The sequence below is a fragment of the Oncorhynchus masou genome, chromosome 5, assembly GCF_036934945.1.
Source record: "Oncorhynchus masou masou isolate Uvic2021 chromosome 5, UVic_Omas_1.1, whole genome shotgun sequence".
NCBI lineage: Eukaryota > Metazoa > Chordata > Actinopteri > Salmoniformes > Salmonidae > Oncorhynchus > Oncorhynchus masou.
This window is the reverse complement of record NC_088216.1, coordinates 9,453,634-9,476,106: the sequence shown is the minus strand read 5'-3', so window position 1 is coordinate 9,476,106 and position 22,473 is coordinate 9,453,634. Positions and strand designations below refer to the sequence as shown.

Genomic DNA, 22,473 nt, shown 5'->3' with positions numbered 1-22,473 from the left:
GTTTTGTCCACGAAATGATAGTTTCCGGATTTTACCATATCAATGACCAAAGGCTCGTATTTCTGTGTTCATTATATTATAATTAAGTGATTTGATATTTGACAGAGTAGTCTGACTGAGCGGTGGTATATGAAATACAAATGAAATAGAGAGACATGTCATAATTCCTATAATAACTACAACTTCTTAACTGGGAATGTTGAACCACCAGCTTTCATATGGTCTCATGTTCTGAGCAAGGAACTTAAACGTTAGCTTTTTTTACATGGTACAATTTTACTTTCTTCTCCAACACTGTGTTTTCGCATTATTTAAACCAAATTGAACATGTTTCATTATTTATTTGAGACTAAATAGATTTTATTATGTATTATATTAAGTTCAAATAAAATTGTTCATTGTTAATTTAGTATTGTTGTAATTGTCATTATTACAACAAACAAAAAAACAAAAAAAAATATATATATATATATATATATATATACTGCTCAAAAAAATAAAGGGAACACTAAAATAACACATCCTAGATCTGAATGAATGAAATATTCTTATTAAATACTTTTTCTTTACATAGTTGAATGTGCTGACAACAAAATCACACAAAAATTATCAATGGAAATCAAATTTATCAACCCATGGAGGTCTGGATTTGGAGTCACACTCAAAATTAAAGTGGAAAACCACACTACAGGCTGATCCAACTTTGATATAATGTCCTTAAAACAAGTCAAAATGAGGCTCAGTAGTGTGTGTGGCCTCCACGTGCCTGTATGACCTCCCTACAACACCTGGGCATGCTCCTGATGAGGTGGCGGATGGTCTCCTGAGGGATCTCCTCCCAGACCTGGACTAAAGCATCCGCCAACACCTGGACAGTCTGTGATGCAATGTGGCGTTGGTGGATGGAGCGAGACATGATGTCCCAGATGTGCTCAATTGGATTCAGGTCTTGGGAACGAGCGGGCCAGTCCATAGCATCAATGCCTTCCTCTTGCAGGAACTGCTCACACACTCCAGCCACATGAGGTCTAGCATTGTCTTGCATTAGGAGGAGTCCAGGGCCAACCGCACCAGCATTTGGCCTCACAAGGGGTCTGAGGATCTCATCTCGGTACATAATGGCAGTCAGGCTACCTCTGGTGAGCACATGGAGGGCTGTGCGGCCCCCCAAAGAAATGCCAACCCACACCATGACTGACCCACCACCAAACCGGTCGTGCTGGAGGATGTTGCAGGCAGCAGAACGTTCTCCATGGCATCTCCAGACTCTGGCTCGTCTGTCACATGTGCTCAGTGTGAACCTGCTTTCATCTGTGAAGAGCACAGGGCACCAGTGGCGAATTTGCCAATCTTGGTGTTCTCTGGCAAATGCCAAGCGGCCTGCACAGTGTTGGGCTGTAAGCACAGCCCCCACCTGTGGACGTCGGGCCCTCATACCACCCCCATGGAGTCTGACCGTTTGAGCAGACACATGCACATTTGTGGCCTGCTGGAGGTCATTTTGCAGGGCTCTGGCAGTGCTCCTCCTGCTCTCCTCCTTGCACAAAGCCGGAGGTAGCGGTCCTGCTGCTGGGTTGTTGCCCCCCTACGGCCTCCTCCACGTCTCCTGATGTACTGGCCTGTCTCCTGGTAGCGCCTCCATGGACACTACGCTGACAGACACAGCAAACCTTCTTGCCACAGCTCGCATTGATGTGCCATCCTGGATGAGCTACACTACCTGAGCCACTTGTGTGGGTTGTAGACTCCGTCTCATGCTACCACTAGAGTGAAAGCACCGCCAGCATTCAAAAGTGACCAAAACATCAGCCAGGAAGCATAGGAACTGAGAAGTGTTCTGTGGTCACCACCTGCAGAACCACTCCTTTATTGGGTGTGTCTTGCTAATTGCCTATAATTTCCACCTGTTGTCTATTCCATTTGCACAACAGTGTTGCTTCCTAAGTGGACAGTTTGATTTCACAGAAGTGTGATTGACTTGGAGTTACATTGTTTAAGTGTTCCCTTAATTCTTTTGAGCAGTATGTATGTATGTATGTATGTATGTATGTATGTATGTATGTATGTATGTATGTATGTATGTATGTATGTATGTATGTATGTATGTATGTATGTATGTATGTATGTATGTATGTATGTATGTATGTATGTATGTATGTATGTATGTATGTATGTATGTATGTATGTATGTATGTATGTATGCATGCATGTATGTATGTATGTATGTATGTATGTATGTATAAATCTGCAGATTAATCGGTATCGGCTTTTTTGGGTCCTCCAATAAATCGGAATGGGCGTTGAAAAATCATACATCGGTCGACCTCTAGTACTGTACGTACATACCCCAACCAGAAGTCATGGATTACAGGCAACATCCCCACTGAGATAAAGGGTAAAGCTGCCGCTTTCAAGGACTCTAATCCGGGAAGCTTATAAGAAATCCCACTATGCCCTCCGACGACCCATCAAACAGGCAAAGAGTCAATACAGGACTAAGATCGAATTGTTCTACACTGGCTCCGAGGTTCGTCGGATATTTGCAGGGCTTGTAAACTATTACAGACTACAAAGAGAAGCAGAGCCAAGAACTGCCCCGTGACACGAGCCTACCAGATGAGCTAAATTACTTCTATGCTCGAGGCAAGTAACACTGAAGCATGCATGAAAGCATCAGCTGTTCCGGGTCAACATTCGCAAGACCAACTAGCAAGTGTCTTCACTGACATTTTCAATCTTGTCCTGACCGAGTCTGTAATACCAACATGTTTCAAGCAGACCACCATAGTTCCTGTGTCCACGAACACTAATTAAGGCAACCTACCTAAATTACTACCGACCCGTAGCACTCACGTCTGTAGCCATGAAGTGCTTTGAAAGGCTGGTAATGGCTCACATTACACCATTATCCCAGTAACCTTAGACCCACTCCAATTTTCAAACCGCCCCAACAGATCCACAGATTATGCCATCTCTATTGCACTCCACACTGCCCTTTCCAAACTGGAAAAAAGGAACATGAATGTGAGAATGCTTTTCATTGACTACAGCTCAGCATTCTAACCATTGTGTCCTCAAAGCTCATCACTAAGCTAAGGTCCCTGGGACTAAACACCTCCCTCTGCAACTGGATCCTGGACTTCCTGACGGGTCGCACCCAGGTAAGGGTAGGTAACAACATCCGCCACGCTGATCCTCAACACAGTGGCCCCTTGGGGGTGCCTGCTCAGTTCCCTCCTGTACTCCCTGTTCACTCATGACTGCACGGCCAGGTACGACTCCAAAACCATCATTAAGTTTGCCGATGACAACAGTGATAGGCCTGATCACCGACAATGATGAGACAGCCTATAGGGAGGAGGTCAGAGACTTGGTCGTGTAGTGCCAGGACAACAACCTCTCCTTCGCCATGATCAAGACAATGGAGATGATTGTGGACTACAGGAAAAGGAGGACTGAACACACCCCCACTCTCATCAACGGGCTGCAGTGGAGCGGGTTGAGAGCTTCAAGTTCCTTGAGGTCCACATCACCAACAAACTAATATGGTCCAGACACTCTAAGAAAGTCGTGAAGAGGGCACGACAAAGCCTATTCCTCAGGAGACTGAAAAGGTTCAACAACTGCACCATCGAGAGCATCCTGCCTGACTGGTTGCATCACTGCCTGGTATGGCAACTGCTTGACCTCCGACCGCAAGGAACTACAGAGGGTAGTGTGAACGGCCCAGTACATCACTGGGGCCAAGCAATCTGCCATCCAGGACCTCTATACAAGGTGGTGTCAGAGGAAGGCCTTAAAAAATGTCAAAGACTTCAGCCATCCTAGTCAAAGACTGTTCTCTCTTTTACTGCACGGCAAGCAGTACCAGAGCGCCATGTCTAGGTCCAAAAGGCTTTTTTCCCGGTTGTGTAAACAACAACAGTAATCGTGTGGGCAGCGTTCATATATGGTCGATTCAGTGGGAAAGTCAACCTGAACATGTGTAACGGAGGTGATAACGCGCCGTAAACTCACTCCACAGCTTGAAACGTCACAGATGGAGCTGTCCAACTGGTACCTTTTCTATAGCTCCATCGGTTCATTGTCAAGGAGAGAGGTCACATGTGATGAGAAGCAGAGGATCACTAGTTTGAGCACAGTAGGGGGACAGAGGAGGAAGCTAAACTGTAAGCAACACACCGATGTCAATAAAGTTAAGTCATTTCCAAATGAAACCATGTTCTTTAAGGTCTATATAGTATATATATTAAACCATGTTCTTTAAGGTCTATATAGTATATATATTAAACCATGTTCTTTAAGGTCTATATAGTATATATATTAAACCATGTTCTTTAAGGTCTGTATGTTGGGGTTCAGGGTTCATTTGTCCTGTCAGGAGGAAATTAAATGAATTTTGTCCATTACAGAGATGGAGGCCAAGACAAAAAAAGAAGCTTGTTTTTAAAATATATATTTGACGGAGGCCAAGTCTCACAAAAAATGCTTTTCATTTATAAATATTTCATGGCTTTTAAAGTTTGTTTTAAACTATATATTTGTTCTGCAGATCAGATGTTAATTAAGCAATACAGACCACATTGAAGTGTCTTGAGTTTAGTTTGTGTGTTCTAGAGTCTAGTAAAGATACCCCCTGGGACAGACAATGTAACACCCATAATGTTTTAGGACAAGTTTTTGTAAAACATGAACCTTACATCGGATCATCTTGAAACTCTCTCTCTAAAGCTAACTTTCATCAAGGTTTTATATGGTCTACTGGTTTCTCTCTAAAGCTAACTTTCATCAAGGTTTTATATGGTCTATTGGTTTCTCTCTAAAGCTAACTTTCATCAAGGTTTTATATGGTCTATTGGTTCCTCTCTAAAGCTAACTTTCATCAAGGTTTTATATGGTCTATTGGTTTCTCTCTAAAGCTAACTTTCATCAAGGTTTTATATGGTCTATTGGTTCCTCTCTAAAGCTAACTTTCATCAAGGTTTTATATGGTCTATTGGTTTCTCTCTAAAGCTAACTTTCATCAAGGTTTTATATGGTCTATTGGTTCCTCTCTAAATCTAACTTTCATCAAGGTTTTATATGGTCTATTGGTTTCTCTCTAAAGCTAACTTTCATCAAGGTTTTATATGGTCTATTGGTTCCTCTCTAAAGCTAACTTTCATCAAGGTTTTATATGGTCTATTGGTTTCTCTCTAAAGCTAACTTTCATCAAGGTTTTATATGGTCAATTGGTTTCTCTCTAAAGCTAACTTTCATCAAGGTTTTATATGGTCTATTGGTTTCTCTCTAAAGCTAACTTTCATCAAGGTTTTATATGGTCTATTGGTTCCTCTCTAAAGCTAACTTTCATCAAGGTTTTATATGGTCTATTGGTTTCTCTCTAAAGCTAACTTTCATCAAGGTTTTATATGGTCTATTGGTTCCTCTCTAAATCTAACTTTCATCAAGGTTTTATATGGTCTATTGGTTTCTCTCTAAAGCTAACTTTCATCAAGGTTTTATATGGTCTATTGGTTTCTCTCTTTTCATTGGCAGAATCCTTTTTCAGTGTTATGATATTCATAACATCCATATCCACCAGTCTATCTTCCTGTCAACTAACAGAACTCCGCTGGTTGTCATGGTAACAGATACCAGTCCACCTTCCTGTCAACTAACAGAACTCTGCTGGTTGTCCTGGTAACAGATTCCAGTGGGCAGATCTATTGTATTTGTTCAAACTAAACGACAGCACTTACTTTGATGTGTCAAATCTGATCCTTTCATCTCTTCTCCTCCTCTCACAGTTCCACTCAGCCCTGTTGTTTTCCTGAAGTCCACCAGCAGCACAGACAACCTCTTCATACCCAGCAGTAAGGTGCTACCAGGAGAGGTATGACACGGGGACTCTGGGAGGGAGGAAGGGCTTGCGTTGTCCTGGTAACCATAAAGAGGGGACACAGACACATATCATTATGGATGCTGATGTCACTGTTGTCATAAAGTGCTCTACAGAAACCCAGCCCAGACCCAGATAGAGCAAGCTGTATGCTAGACCAGACCAAGCTGTATGCTAGACCAGACCAAGCTGTATGCTAGACCAGACCAAGCTGTACCATCTGGTGATCTGATCTGGAGAGACTCTTCTCTGCCTCGTCAGCATCAGGATGTTGTTGAGGCTCCCCAGAGGATCCATAATAGTCATGTCTCTCTCCTGTGTGAATGAGAACATCAAACAGATGGTAAACTTATGATCTTCTATTGCAATCACAGAGTCTTACAAGAGGCATGAATATGTCTAAAAGGGGTCTAAAATGGCCACTTTCATCATGATTTTGTACAATATTGTCTGTGTTGCAAATGTTAAAGGGTCGTTCCACAAGAGGGGTGCCTTTAAGTAGAAATTATGCACCTATATTGAATTTTAAAAGCCTATTATTTTAGATGAAGTGTACTTTAATATAGACCACCTGGAGAATTCAATATATCTCATGTAAAAGTCCCAAAAACACATGTACCAATGGCAGATTCCTACAGTACAGAACAACATATTCAAGTGTAGAACTTCAGTAGAATGCCCCTTTGAAAACAACACATTAGTTCAACAACTGCATAGTTTGTGCCCCTGTGTTTAAGAGAGTACTCACTGGTGTTAATTGGATATTCAGTTTCCTCCTCTTTCACTCCCAAAACGTTTTCTTCCTCCTGTTTTATTGAAATAGCCTCCTCTTCCTCTTTTGCTCTAAAAGGGTCTTCCTCTTCTTTCACTTCATTCTCATCTTCCTCCTCTTTGATTCTGAAAGCTTCTACCTCCTCCACTCTGACAACCTCTTTCCCATCTTCCTCTTTCACTGTAATATCATCCTCTTCTTCTTTCAATGTGATAGCCTCCTCTTCCTCCCTTTTCATCCTGAAAGCTTCTTCCTCACCTTTCATCAGAGCTTCTTTCTCCTTCAAGTTTAGTGAGCTCATGCCAGTTCGCAGTTGTAAAAGATAACTTGTTCTCAACTAGTCTACCTGGTTAAATAAAGGTGAACCAAATAAAAAATAAAAATGCTCCGGGAGATTAGCTTGGTGCAGAACCAATGTAACACATTTGCTAATTTAACAAGCACATTGCGTTTAAATGAACGAGTAGATAGTGTTTAGAACATCATTCTGTATACCTAAGATTAATATACACAAGATTTGTCTGAAGATATTAAACGTTTCAGTTTTATGTTCGCTAGCAAACTACCGCGATGGGTGAATCAGAAATCCTTTTGTCGCTGTTGAAGAAGCCTCCAGTTCCGTCCACTAGATTATACGTCACGCAAGAAGCATCACCTGAAAGACTCACATCGCCGCCTGCTGACTGGAGTGGATAACGCAGACTGGGGGCAAAAAAAATCCATTACAGCGTTTATTCTGGCAAACAATGTTATAAGAAGTCATTTAAAAACAAACAGATGTTATGTCTACTCTTACTTCTTATACAGCCAATACTTTCCTCCAGGGCTGACCTGTCCATTAGACAGGATTAGGTGACAGTTTGAAGAGGGTGGCATATTCCGAGCTCAATTGACCAAGGCTCATCGCTAACAACACACAATAACACCTCACATAATGCTGCCCAAAAACAATGAAAGCTTATCTCACCCAGTGGCATATGGACTATTTACGTGAGTGTTGGTGTTGCCACATGAAGCAGTGCCCAGTCTCTGAAGTGCCCTTTTGGGTGGTGGTATAATTTGTTTTCATTTTTTTGCCATAGTTATTCTGAACCTACTGCCTGCAAGTTGTTGTTATCTTCACCCAAAAAATGAAAATAAGATTTGTTTTTCTATTTTTCTCAGACTTCAAACGTGGTCTCCTGATGTGATTTAATTATTGTTGGGGACTTAGAACATCCAATGTTCTTGTTTGTTTGTGATTTTGAGTGCGAAAAACCAGAAAAACCAGGGACAAATCAGAAACCTTGAAAAACTAAACGTAGAATATAAATGAGATGTTTAGGTACCTGAATGGTCAAAAAACCTCTTCAAGTAGAAGTACGTTTATAACACAAAATATCTTACAGGTCAACCCTCTCTCACTCTCTCTCATCATGTCACAAGCTGACAGGCTCCCAGAGGCAGGGCAATAAAAGTCCCCAGCTCACTCAACTGCCCCTCCCCCTCAAACAGCCATCAACCCAGAACATCCTGAAGACAGAACATCTAAAAGATCATCTAGGAAGCCTTTCTTCCTCATGGAGCTTTTCAAAAGTGAGGTGAATATTCAATGTGGTGTTTGTCCAGTGCCTTTGAAAAAATATTCAGACACCTTTTGTTACATTACAGCTTATTCTAAAATGTATTAAATTCAATTTGTTCCTCATCAAACGACACACAATAACCCAATAATAATTGAATTTACCACAGGTGGACTCCAATCAAGTTGTAGAAACATCTCAAGGATGATCAACGGGAACTGGATGCAACTGAGCTCCATTCCGAGGATCAGAGCAAAGGGTCTGAAAACTAATGTAAATAAGATTTGTGTTTTTTTGTTTTTAATACATTTGCTAAAATTTCTAAAAGCCTTTTATCGCTTCATCATTATGGGTTATTGTTTGTAGATTGCTGAGGAAATTGTTTAATTTAATCCATTTTAGAATAAGGCTGTAACATAACAAAATGTGAAAAAAGTCAAGAATACTTTCCAAAGGCACTGGAAGTGATTGAGGAGAGAGCATCATTACTATATTCTAATTAAAATCATTGACTCATAAGGGAACACATGACCAAAGCCAGGCGTGACCCATACAGAATTAAAATTATATTAATCTTAATGAGAAATATAATCGAATAAACAAATGTTTGCATAACAAAAGACATGACAATGGTTGGGAACATTGTATTTAACTAGGATTTCATAAGGCCAAGAAGGTCATTGAGAATAACAATAGACAATAGTTATTGTTGCTAGTTCAGGGATGAAGATAGTGCAGGTTCATGAATGTTAAAGATGTGTTCACAGTGTGGATGTTGACAGAGGGGGATTAGAACCCCAAAGTAATAGTGGTACAAAATATCATAAAGGTCATTTAACATTCTGGTTTAGGGGGTATTAACTTTATGGAAACCACTAATCACACTGTGTACAGACATAGAAAACCATTCACATCAAGGAGGTGTAACAGTGATGAATGGCTATTCAAGGCCGTCATTGAAAATAAGAATTTGTTCTTAACTGACTTGCCTGGTTAAATAAAGGTAAAATATATATATATGTATATATATATATACACACACAACAGTAGTCTTCTCTAAATATATATGTATATATATATATACACACAACAGTAGTCTTCTCTAAATATATATATATATATATATACACACACACACAACAGTAGTCTTCTCTAAATATATATATATATAAATATATATATATATACACACAACAGTAGTCTTCTCTAAATATATATGTATATATATACACACAACAGTAGTCTTCTCTAAATATATATGTATATATATACACACAACAGTAGTCTTCTCTAAATATATATATATATACACACAACAGTAGTCTTCTCTAAATATATATGTATATATATACACACAACAGTAGTCTTCTCTAAATATATATATATATATATATATATATATATATATATATATATATATATATATATATATATATATATACACACACAACAGTAGTCTTCTCTAAATATATATATATATACACACAACAGTAGTCTTCTCTAAATGTATATGTATATATATATACACAACAGTAGTCTTCTCTAAACATATATGTATATATATACACACAACAGTCGTCTTCTGTAACAAGCAATACCTGGTAAATAGGTTTACATCCATCCATGACTGAATGGTTTCAAGAAGTCCTGGTGTCATAAGTAAATTGTAACCAGTCCTCAATCAGCAGTCTGCATTAACCCCGAGGCACCACAACATCAACCTTTAGAGACGTTTGGAAGTAAGTAAGTAAGTAACAAGGTAGGTGCAACGAGCTGACTTTAACTTACTCTGTACAGACCAAAGGAATTCCCAGAGCTGGCCATCCCCGAGACTGTGTGTGATAACACCAACTCTTACCTCTAATGGTTACTGTAGGTGTTTGCTACAGAGGGAGTTACTGTCAAAGAGCTTTATAAATGCCAAGAGAGCAATGAATGGACCTACGTGACCACAAAGAGGGCCAGCCTACTTCCTGATGGAGTATGCAGGGAGGTGTACTGAACCCGTACCCATAATAAAACAGAGGGTCAGCCTACTTCCTGATGGAGTAGGCAGGGAGGTGTACTGAACCCGTACCCATAATAAAACAAAGAGGGCCAGCCTACTTCCTGATGGAGTATGCAGGGAGGTGTACTGAACCCGTACCCATAATAAAACAAAGAGGGCCAGCCTACTTCCTGATGGAGTATGCAGGGAGGTGTACTGAACCCGTACCCATAATAAAACAAAGAGGGCCAGCCTACTTCCTGATGGAGTATGCAGGGAGGTGTACTGAACCCGTACCCATAATAAAACAAAGAGGGCCAGCCTACTTCCTGATGGAGTATGCAGGGAGGTGTACTGAACCCGTACCCATAATAAAACAAAGAGGGCCAGCCTACTTCCTGATGGAGTATGCAGGGAGGTGTACTGAACCCGTACCCATAATAAAACAAAGAGGGCCAGCCTACTTCCTGATGGAGTATGCAGGGAGGTGTACTGAACCCGTACCCATAATAAAACAAAGTGCACTATGGTGAACTGCATCTAATGGCTTTAATGAAGTGGCAGCTGCATTCATATAGATGATGTCACCATAGTCTAGGACCAGTGAAAACATCGATTGAATGATCTGCTTTGTACTATTAAGCAAGAGGCCTGACCTCTTTCTATAGAAGACCATTTTAATACTCAGCATCTTAATCATCTAACTCATCAATATGTTGTTTAAAAGACAGCTTAACGTCGAGACAGAAACCCAGCCTAAAACCCCAACTCAGAATGTTAATGAACAAACTCATCAATATGTTGTTTAAAAGACTGCTTAACGTCTAGACAGAAACCCAGCCTAAAACCCCAACTCAGCATCTTAATGAACAAACTCATCAATATGTTTGTTTAAAAGACTGCTTAACGTCTAGACAGAAACCCAGCCTAAAACCACAACTCAGCATCTTAATGAACTAACTCATCAATATGTTGTTTAAAAGACTGCTTAACGTCTAGACAGAAACCCAGCCCAAAACCCCAACTCAGAATGTTAATTAACTAACTCACCAATCAGCTTAACTTCAGGTGCACCATACAAGGTACATAAACTTCAATCATTGGAATCATTTTTGTTCACTCTAGAAAACAACATATACTTAGTTTTTACACAGACACAATAATAATTGAAGGTTCAGTAAAGGTTTTCTGTAAAATAATGACAGCAGACTGTAGTTCAGATAGAGCCTGATCAGCAGACTGTAGTTCAGATAGAGCCTGATCAGCAGACTGTAGTTCAGATAGAGCCTGATCAGCAGACTGTAGTTCAGATAGAGCCTGATCAGCAGACTGTAGTTCAAATAGAGCCTGATCAGCAGACTGTAGTTCAGATAGAGCCTGATCAGCAGACTGTAGTTCAGATAGAGCCTGATCAGCAGACTGTAGTTCAGATAGAGCCTGATCAGCAGACTGTAGTTCAGATAGAGCCTGATCAGCATAATATAGTTCAGATAGAGCCTGATCAGCATACTGTAGTTCAGATAGAGCCTGATCAGCATAATATAGTTCAGATAGAGCCTGATCAGCAGACTGTAGTTCAGATAGAGCCTGATCAGCAGACTGTAGTTCAGATAGAGCCTGATCAGCAGACTGTAGTTCAGATAGAGCCTGATCAGCAGACTGTAGTTCAGATAGAGCCTGATCAGCAGACTGTAGTTCAGATAGAGCCTGATCAGCAGACTGTAGTTCAGATAGAGCCTGATCAGCAGATTGTAGTTCAGATAGAGCCTGATCAGCAGACAGTAGTTCAGATAGAGCCTGATCAGCAGACTGTAGTTCAGATAGAGCCTGATCAGCAGACTGTAGTTCAGATAGAGCCTGATCAGCAGACTGTAGTTCAGATAGAGCCCGATCAGCATACTGTAGTTCAGATAGAGCCCGATCAGCAGACTGTAGTTCAGATAGAGCCTGATCAGCAGACTGTAGTTCAGATAGAGCCTGATCAGCAGACTGTAGTTCAGATAGAGCCCGATCAGCATACTGTAGTTCAGATAGAGCCTGATCAGCAGACTGTAGTTCAGATAGAGCCTGATCAGCAGACTGTAGTTCAGATAGAGCCCGATCAGCATACTGTAGTTCAGATAGAGCCCGATCAGCAGACTGTAGTTCAGATAGAGCCTGATCAGCAGACTGTAGTTCAGATAGAGCCCGATCAGCAGACTGTAGTTCAGATAGAGCCTGATCAGCAGACTGTAGTTCAGATAGAGCCTGATCAGCAGACTGTAGTTCAGATAGAGCCCGATCAGCAGACTGTAGTTCAGATAGAGCCTGATCAGCAGACTGTAGTTCAGATAGAGCCCGATCAGCAGACTGTAGTTCAGATAGAGCCTGATCAGCAGACTGTAGTTCAGATAGAGCCTGATCAGCATACTGTAGTTCAGATAGAGCCTGATCAGCAGACTGTAGTTCAGATAGAGCCCGATCAGCAGACTGTAGTTCAGATAGAGCCTGATCAGCAGACTGTAGTTCAGATAGAGCCTGATCAGCAGACTGTAGTTCAGATAGAGCCTGATCAGCAAACTGTAGTTCAGATAGAGCCTGATCAGCAAACTGTAGTTCAGATAGAGCCTGATCAGCAGACTGTAGTTCAGATAGAGCCTGATCAGCAAACTGTAGTTCAGATAGAGCCTGATCAGCAGACTGTAGTTCAGATAGAGCCCGATCAGCAGACTGTAGTTCAGATAGAGCCCCGGTCAGCAGACTGTAGTTCAGATAGAGCCTGATCAGCAGACTGTAGTTCAGATAGAGCCCGATCAGCAGACTGTAGTTCAGATAGAGCCTGATCAGCAGACTGTAGTTCAGATAGAGCACGATCAGCATACTATAGTTCAGATAGAGCCCGATCAGCATACTGTAGTTCAGATAGAGCCTGATCAGCAGACTGTAGTTCAGATAGAGCCCGATCAGCATACTGTAGTTCAGATAGAGCCTGATCAGCAGACTGTAGTTCAGATAGAGCCCGATCAGCAGACTGTAGTTCAGATAGAGCCTGATCAGCAGACTGTAGTTCAGATAGAGCCTGATCAGCATACTGTAGTTCAGATAGAGCCTGATCAGCAGACTGTAGTTCAGATAGAGCCTGATCAGCAGACTGTAGTTCAAATAGAGCCTGATCAGCAGACTGTAGTTCAGATAGAGCCTGATCAGCAGACTGTAGTTCAGATAGAGCCTGATCAGCAGACTGTAGTTCAGATAGAGCCTGATCAGCATACTGTAGTTCAGATAGAGCCTGATCAGCAGACTGTAGTTCAGATAGAGACTGATCAGCAGACTGTAGTTCAGATAGAGCCTGATCAGCAGACTGTAGTTCAGATAGAGCCTGATCAGCATACTATAGTTCAGATAGAGCCCGGTCAGCAGACTGTAGTTCAGATGGGCGGCAGGGTAGCCTAGTGGTTAGACAACATCTGACATAGACGACATAGACGACATCGATCCTTATCCACATATCCACACACACATAACTTTCATCAAGGTTTTATATGGTCTATTGGTTTCTCTCTTTTCATTGGTAGAATCCTTTTTCAGTGTTTTGATATTCATAACATCCATATCCACCAGTCTATCTTCCTGTCAACTAACAGAACTCTGCTGGTTGTCCTGGTAACAGATACCAGTGGGCAGATCTGTTGTATTTTTTCAAACTAAACTACAGCACTTACTTTGATGAGTCAAATCTGATCCTTTCATCTCTTCTCCTCCTCTCACAGTTCCACTCAGCTCCGTTGTTTTCCTGTAGTCCACCAGCAGCACAGACAACCTCTTCATACCCAGCAGTAAGGTGCTACCGGGAGAGGCACGATACAGGGACTCCGGAAGGGAGGAAGGGCTAGTGTTGTCCTGGTAACCATAAAGAGGGGACACAGACGCACATCATTATGGATGCTGATGTCACTGTTGTCATGAAGTGCTCTACAGAAACCCAGCCCAGACCCAGAGAGAGCAAGCTGTATGCTAGACCAGACCAAGCAGTACCATCTGTTGTTCTGATCTGGAGAGACTCTTCTCTGCCTCGTCAGCATCAGGATGTTGTTGAGGCTCCCCAGAGGATCCACCATAGTCATGTCTCTCTCCTGTGTGAATGAGAACATCATACAGATGGTAAACTCAGAGTATCTCTACCACTCCTGCTGTCTTTAGAGAGTTGACAACAGCAGGTCTGGGACAAGGTAGCACATCAGGTGAACAGATCAGGGTTCCATAGCCGCAGGCAGAACAGTTGAAACTGGAGCAGCAGCACGGCCAGGTGGACTGGGGACAGCAAGGAGTCATCAGGCCAGGTAGTCCGGAGGCATGGTTCTAGGGCTCAGGTCCTCCGATAGATGGATAGCGAGAGAGCGAGAGAGAGCATACTTAAATAGGACACAGGACAAGACAGGATAAATACTCCAGATATAACAGACTGTCCCTAGCCCCCCGACACATAAACTATTGCAGCATAAATACTGGAGGCTGAGACAGGAGGGGTCAGGAGACACTGTGGCCCCGTCCGATGATATCCCCGGACAGGACCAAACAGGCAGGATAAAACCCCACCCACTTTGCCAAAGCACAGACCCACACCACTTGAGGGATATCTTCAACCACCAACTTACTATCCTGAGACAACGCAGAGTTTAGCCCACGAAGACCTCCACAAACCCAAAGGGGAGCGCCAACTCGGACAGGAAGATCACGTCAGTGACTCAACCCACTCAAGAGGCGCACCCCTTCTAGGGACGGCATGGAAGAGCACCAGTAAGCCAGTGTCTCAGTTCCTGTCATAGGGTTTGAGGCAGAGAATCTCAGTGGAGAGAGGGGAACCGGCCAGGCAGAGACAGCAAGGGTAGTTCGTTGCGCCAGGGCCTTTCCGTTCACCTTCACACTCCTGGGCCAGACTACACTCAATCATATGACCTATTGAAGAGATAGGTCTTCAATATAGAGTCTTCAATATAGACTTAAAGGTTGAGAGCGAGTCTGCGTCTCTCACATGGATAGGCAGACCATTCCATAAAAATTGAGCTCTATAGTAGAAAGCCCTGCCTCCAGCTATTTGCTTAGAAATTCTAGGGACAAAAAATCAAATGAAATTTTATTTGTCACATACATATGGTTAGCAGATGTTAATGCGAGTGTAGCGAAATGCTTGTGCTTCTAGTTCCGACAATGCAGTAATAACCAACAAGTAATCTAACTAACAATTCCTACACTACTGTCTTATACACAGTGTAAGGGGATAAATAATATGTACATAAGGATATATGAATGAGTGATGGTACAGAGCAAGATACAGTAGATGGTATCGAGTACAGTATATACATATGAGATGAGTATGTAAACAAAGTGGCATAGTTAAAGTGGCTAGTGATACATGTATTACATAAGGATGCAGTCGATGATATAGAGTACAGTATATACGTATGCATATGAGATGAATAATGTAGGGTAAGTAACATTATATAAGGTAGCATTGTTTAAAGTGGCTAGTGATATATTTACATCATTTCCCATCAATTCCCATTATTAAAGTGGCTGGAGTTAAGTCAGTGTCAGTGTGTTGGCAGCAGCCACTCAATATTAGTGGTGGCTGTTTAACGATGGCCTTGAGATAAAAACAGCTTCTCAGTCTCTCGGTCCCAGCTTTGATGCACCTGTACTGACCTCGCCTTCTGGATGATAGCGGGGTGAACAGGCAGTGGCTCGGGTGGTTGATGTCCTTGATGATCTTTATGGCCTTCCTGTAACATCGGGTGGTGTAGGTGTCCTGGAGGGCAGGTAGTTTGCCCCCGGTGATGCGTTGTGCAGACCTCACTACCCTCTGGAGAGCCTTACGGTTGAGGGCGGAGCAGTTGCCGAACCAGGCGGTGATACAGCCCGCCAGGATGCTCTCGATTGTGCATCTGTAGAAGTTTGTGAGTGCTTTTGGTGACAAGCCGAATTTCTTCAGCCTCCTGAGGTTGAAGAGGCGCTGCTGCGCCTTCTTCACGATGATGTCTGTGTGAGTGGACCAATTCAGTTTGTCTGTGATGTGTATGCCGAGGAACTTAAAACTTGCTACTCTCTCCACTACTGTTCCATCGATGTGGATAGGGGGGTGTTCCCTCTGCTGTTTCCTGAAGTCCACAATCATCTCCTTAGTTTTGTTGACATTGAGTGTGAGGTTATTTTCCTGACACCACACTCCGAGGGCCCTCACCTCCTCCCTGTAGGCCGTCTCGTCGTTGTTGGTAATCAAGCCTACCACTGTTGTGTCGTCCGCAAACTTGATGATTGAGTTGGAGGCGTGCGTGGCCACGCAGTCGTGGGTGAACAGGGAGTACAGGAGAGGGCTCAGAACGCACCCTTGTGGGGCCCCAGTGTTGAGGATCAGCGGGGAGGAGATGTTGTTACCTACCCTCACCACCTGGGGGCGGCCCGTCAGGAAGTCCAGTACCCAGTTGCACAGGGCATGGTCGAGACCCAGGGTCTCGAGCTTGATGACGAGCTTGGAGGGTACTATGGTGTTGAATGCCGAGCTGTAGTCGATGAACAGCATTCTCACATAGGTATTCCTCTTGTCCAGATGGGTTAGGGCAGTGTGCAGTGTGGTTGAGATTGCATCGTCTGTGGACCTATTTGGGCGGTAAGCAAATTGGAGTGGGTCTAGGGTGTCAGGTAGGTTGGAGGTGATATGGTCCTTGACTAGTCTCTCAAAGCACTTCATGATGACGGAAGTGAGTGCTACAGGGCGGTAGTCGTTTAGCTCAGTTACCTTAGCTTTCTTGGGAACAGGAACAATGGTGGCCCTCTTGAAGCATGTGGGAACAGCAGACTGGTATAGGGATTGATTGAATATGTCCGTAAACACACCAGCCAGCTGGTCTGCGCATGCTCTGAGGGCGCGGCTGGGGATGCCATCTGGGCCTGCAGCCTTGCGAGGGTTAACATGTTTAAATGTTTTACTCACCTCGGCTGCAGTGAAGGAGAGTCCGCATGTTTTCTTTGCTGGCCGTATCAGTGGCACTGTATTGTCCTCAAAGCGGGCAAAAGAGTAATTTAGTCTGCCTGGGAGCAAGACATCCTGGTCAGTGACTGGGCTGGTTTGCTTTTTGTAGTCCGTGATTGACTGTAGACCCTGCCACATACCTCTTGTGTCTGAGCCGTTGAATTAAGATTCTACTTTGTCTCTATACGGACGCTTAGCTTGCTTGATAGCCTTGCGGAGGGAATAGCTGCACTGTTTGTATTCGGTCATGTTACCAGTCACCTTGCCCTGATTAAAAGTTAGAATAACAATGATCCAAGGTTTTGCCAGCCCTGGTTGCGCAATCGATATGCTGATACAATTTATGGAGTCTTGTTTTCAGATTAGTCTTGTTAAAATCCCCAGCTACAATGAATGCAGCCTTAGGATGTATGGATTCCAGTTTGCAAAGAGTCAAATAAAGTTTGATCCATTCCGTTGTCCTGGGTGAAAGGCAGAACACAGGATCCACTTCGCGAAAGTCATATTCTTGGTTGTACTGATGGTGAGTTGACGCTGATCTTATATTCAGTAGTTCTTCTCGACTGTATGTAATGAAACCTAAGATGACCTGGAGTACTAATGTAAGAAATAACACGTAAAAAAAACAAAAAACTGCAGTTTCCTAGGAATGCGAAGCGAGGCGGCCATCTCTGTCGGCGCCGGAAGTAACCCACCACGCCGTAACGGATTAAAATCCTGCAGCGCAAGCAAGGTACTCCCTGCTCAAGCCAGCGCATGTCCAGGCCCATCTGAAGTTTGCCAATGACCATCTGGATGATCCAGAGGAGGAATGTCAAGTGGTCTGATGAGACAAAAATAGAGCTTTTCGGTCTAAACTCCACTCACCGTGTTTGGAGTAAGGAGAAGGATGAGTACAACCCCAACCGTGAAGCATGGAGGTGGAAACATCACTGTTTGGGGATGCTTTTCTGCAATGGGGACAGGACGACTGCACCGTATTGAGGGCAGGATGGATGGCGCCATGTATCGCGAGATCTTGGCCAACAACCTCCTTCCCTCAGTAAGAGCATTGAAGATGGGTCGTGGCTGGGTCTTCCAGCATGACATCGACCCGAAACACACAGCCAGGGCAACTAAGGCGTGGCTCCATAAGAAGCATCTCAAGGTCCTGGCCAGTCTCCAGACCTGAACCCAATAGAAAATCTTTGAAGGGAGCTGAAAGTCCGTATTGCTCAGCAACAGCCCCGAAACCTGAAGGATCTGGAGAAGGTCTGTATGGAGGAGTGGGCCAAAATCCCTGCTGCAGTGTGTGCAAACCTGGTCAAGAACTACAGGAAACATGATCTCTGTAATTGCAAACAAATGTTTCTGTACCAAATATTATGATCTGCTTTTCTGATGTATCAAATACTTACGTCATGCAATAAAATGCAAATTAATTCCTTAAAAATCATAAAGTGTGATTTTCTGGATTTTGTTTTAGATTCCGTCTCTCACAGTTGAAGTGTACCTATGATAAAAAATGACAGACCTCTACATGCTTTGTAAGTAGGAAAATCGGCAGTGTATCAAATACTTGTTCTCCCCACTGTAGGTAGCCTACCCGCACTGTATCTGTGAGCTGCTGACTACAGTCCACGGGACAAGAGCACGTTTTCTATTTCACGCAACAGTTTTGTTAAACCATCAGTACAGTTGAAAATGCGATGGAAACCATTGGGTATGGGAATTCAACAACAAAAGTGATTTATTTGTCACGCAAAGCCTTTAATCCGCAATAAGTCTGTTTGATAGAAACATTTCTGGTGGGAAAATGTATATATTGTTTTATGCAGATTTGAGAATATTCACATGAAAATCTGTCGCAAGTTGCACAGAAACTTAGCTACTAAGGTGGATATTGATCCAACATCTGCTGCTTATTCAAACCAGCCCACTGGGCACAGACATCAGTTCAACATCTAGTTTCTATTTACATTTCTTTGAGTCCTCAACTAAAGTGAATTCAACATGAAATCAACACAAAATGTCACTTGTCATTGGATTTAAATTGCAAGTTCAGTGAATAAAAAAAAGCACGTTATGTTGATGGCTTTTTACAAATCCAATCAGTTTTCTACATTGATCTAACATCATCACATGGATTTATTTAGTTTAAATTACATGGAAACAACAGGCTTGGGTCAATCCGTGAGCGAGTCAGTGAATATTTTCATGTCATTAAATCATCAGTGGGCCAACAATGCAAATGTCAACAATGGAACAAATGCATCACATCCAAATATCACTTGATTATCTGTAGTGCTGGAGGAATGACACACCCAGATAAACACACACAAAGAGTTTTAAAAAGGACCATTTAAACAGTTGGAATCTGATCTACTCTATATTCAAGCTGACATACTCCATATTCAATTCATGTTTTCTAATAAAAACATACAAATATATGTTTGAGTATACTTTGTACAATTCAATTTCATATGGTAAAAACAGGTAAACACATTATCAGTCAACAATATAAGACAACCGGAGCACTGTGTATGTTCTCTGATGAATTTTAAGTCAATGAGATGTGAAATATCAAAATACACGCCAGAATAATTAAGTCAATGTGATGTGAAATATCAATTTACACACTAGAAGTAATTATTCTATCCTGTGTGGATTTTCATATGACTTTTAAGTGACTGTGATGAGTAATATGTCTTCCCACAGTCTGAGCATTTGTAAGGCTTCTCCCCTGTGTGCAGTCTCATGTGTTCCTTCAGCTTTCCTAACCGGTTAAAACGCTTTCCACACTGGGAACAGTGGTAAGGTTTCTCCCCTGTGTGGATTCGTTCATGAGCTTTCAGGCTTCCTAACTGGCTAAAACTCTTTTCACACTGGGAGCAATGGAAAGGCTTCTCCCCTGTGTGTATTCGCTCATGAGATCTCATGTTTCCTAACTGGTTAAAACTCTTTCCACACTGGGAGCAATGGTGTGGCTTCGACCCTGTGTGTGTCCTCTGATGTCTGTTCAGGCTTCCTAACTTGGTAAACCTAGTTCCACACTGGGAGCAGTGGTAAGGCTTCTCCCCTGTGTGTATTCGCTCATGGGATTTCATGTTTCCTAACTTGTTAAAACTCTTTCCACACTCGGCGCAATGGAAAAGCTTCTCCCCTGTGTGTATTCGCTCATGAACTTTCAGCTTTCCTAACTGGTTAAAACTCTTTCCACACTGTTCACAATTGTGTGGCTTCTCTCCTGGTTGTGTCCTTTCATGTCTTTTCAGGCTTCCTAATTTGGTAATACTCTTTCCAATCTGGGAGCAGAGGTGCTGTCTTTCTGGTTTGGACGTCCCTGGTTCGGTGGAGTTTGTTTTTCCTCCTGCCAAAGACAGTGTTAATTTAAAGAGAGACATGAATGAAATTTCCACATGATAAAACTGCCTTATGAGGTTTAATCAGATCCCTCAATAACCCGAGGCCAGCTTTCAAACATTTCATAATTTAAAACAATCTTGGTGTGATTGTAAAACAAGTGTTGTCGAGCATCCTGGTAATAACTGAGAATGTTTACATGACTTATTTTTAATTCTGTTTTACAAGTCAGAACACAAAACACTAGACAGTTCTATGACACAGACATCACTGGATTCCTATCAAGCATGTGGTTGTAATTATATAACCTTCATAGTTGTATGATAGAGAATGTGACCTACACACTTCCTTAAAACCTAAAATAAGAAATAAAGGGAAGTTCACACATTTCTAACGTTTTGACTCATTAATGTCACAATATTTTGGGTAAAAAAAAAATAATGTGAAATATTTTGGGAAGATTAAAAATATACATATGTAAAGTGTTGGTCCCATGTTTCATGAGCTGAAATAAAATATCCCCGAATTTTTCCACATGTATGAAAGGTTATTTACCTCAAATTTGGTGTACAAATTTGTTTACATCCCTGTTAGTGAACATTTCTCCTTTGCCAAGATAATCCATTCACCTGACAGGCATTTCAAGAACCTGATTAAACAGCATGCTCATTATTGGCTGGGGCCAATAAAAGGCCACTCTAAAATGTGCCGTTTTGTCACACAACAATGCCACAGATCTCTGAGGAGGTGGGCAATTGGCATGCTGACTGCAGGAATGTCCACTGGAGCTGTTGCCAGGGAATTTAATGTACAGTACCAGTCAAAAGTTTGGACTCACTTTTTTTACTATTTTCTACATTGTGGAATAATAGTGAAGACATCAAAACTAGGAAAAAACAATATGGACTCATGTAGTAACCAAAAAGTGTTAAACACATCTAAATATATATTAGATTCTTCAAAGTAGCCACCCTTTGCCTTGATGACAGCTTGGCATTCTCTCAACCAGCTTCACCTGGAATGCTTTTCCAACAGTCTTGTAGGAGTTCCCACATATGCTGAGCATTTGTTGGCTGCTTTTCCTTCACTCTGCGGTCCAACTCATCCCAAACCATCTCAATTGGGTTGAGGTCGGGTGATTGTGGAGGCCAAGGTTATCTGATGCTGTACTCCATCACTCTCCTCCTTGGTCAAATAGCCCTTACACAGCCTGGAGGTGTGTTTGGTCATTGTCCTGTTGAAAAACAAATGATAGGCCCACTAAGCCCAAACCAGATGGGATGGCGTATCGCTGCAGAATGCTGTGGTAGCCATGCTGGTAAAGTGTGCATTGAATTCTAAATAAATCACAGACAGTGTGACCAGCAAAGTACCCCCACTCCACCTCCATGCTTCACGGTGGGAACCACACATGCAGAGATCATCTGTTCACCTACTCTGTGTCTCACAAAGAACCCGAAAATCTCAAATTTGGACAAAGGACAGATCTAATGTCCATTGCTCGTGTTTCTTGGCCCAAGCAAGTCTCTTCTTCTTATTGGTGTCCTTGAGTAGTGGTTACTTCGCATAAATTCAACATTGAAGGCCTGATTCACACAGTTTCCTCTGAACATGTTGATGTCTGTTACTTCTACTCTGTGAAACAGTTATTATTTGTGCTGCAATTTGAATAGTGAACTTATCCTCTGCAGCAGAGGTCTCAGAGGGAGTTTGCAATTGGCATGCTGACTGCAGGAATATCCACTGGAGCAGTTTCCAGAGAATTGAATGTTTATCCCTCTACCATAAGCTTAGGCAGAAATGAACCTTCAATTAATTAGAGAGAATTTGGCATCCAACCGGCTAACCAGCAGACCACGTATAGCCAGCTCATGACCTCCACATTGTCTGAGACCTGCCACCCAGACAGCTTCATTGGCTGGG

General features: G+C 42.4%; 2 pseudogenes; both read right to left on the bottom strand.

Moving 5' to 3' along the window:
- Positions 1-7,262, bottom strand: part of LOC135525331 (zinc finger protein 23-like) — a 35,090-nt pseudogene extending 27,828 nt beyond the window's left edge.
- The window catches only part of LOC135525834 (zinc finger protein 850-like), a 227,988-nt pseudogene that overhangs the window by 197,079 nt on the left and 8,436 nt on the right, over positions 1-22,473 (bottom strand).